General features: G+C 54.4%; 1 non-coding gene across 1 annotated transcript; it reads right to left on the bottom strand.

The window, feature by feature from the left end:
• Positions 1-232: 232 nt before the first annotated feature.
• On the bottom strand, positions 233-351 carry LOC123179597 (5S ribosomal RNA). The gene has a single exon (XR_006490487.1). It is a non-coding gene; the product is annotated as a 5S ribosomal RNA (ribosomal RNA).
• Positions 352-575: the final 224 nt, after the last annotated feature.

The following is a 575-nucleotide window of genomic DNA, read 5'->3' as shown; positions in this document are numbered from 1 at the left end:
ACATTGCTTTGGCCGCTCCCTCTCAACTACGGAGACGAGTTTAACGCGGTTTCCACCCCTCCCTCTCAACCGCACCAGTGCACGCTTGCCGCGCCACAACGCCGACGCTGGACCCGTGAATCGTGAGCACCCAGCTATGACTTACCGCACTCGTGCAAAATAATAAAACACGGTAAATATATTACTTACACGTGCGTTTTGTTTTGCAAGCGGCGCGAAAAAAATTAGAAAGGGAATGCAACACGAGGACTTCCCAGGAGGTCACCCATCGTAGTACTACTCCCGCCCAAGCACGCTTAACTTCGGAGTTCTGATGGGATCCAGTGCTTTAGTGCTGGTATGATCGCATCCGACATGTTACCCCGGTCTTCGTCCCTTATCCTTGCCCCTCCCAGCTCCACTACAAAGACGATTGTACATTGCTTTGGCCGCTCCCTCTCAACTACGGAGACGAGTTTAACGCGGTTTCCACCCCTCCCTCTCAACCGCACCAGTGCACGCTTGCCGCGCCACAACGCCGACGCTGGACCCGTGAATCGTGAGCACCCAGCTATGACTTACCGCACTCGTGCAAA

Source organism: Triticum aestivum, unplaced genomic scaffold (assembly GCF_018294505.1).
Source record: "Triticum aestivum cultivar Chinese Spring unplaced genomic scaffold, IWGSC CS RefSeq v2.1 scaffold97244, whole genome shotgun sequence".
Taxonomy (NCBI): domain Eukaryota; kingdom Viridiplantae; phylum Streptophyta; class Magnoliopsida; order Poales; family Poaceae; genus Triticum; species Triticum aestivum.
Note: the sequence above shows the minus strand (reverse complement) of the source record. Positions and strands in the feature narration are given on the sequence as shown.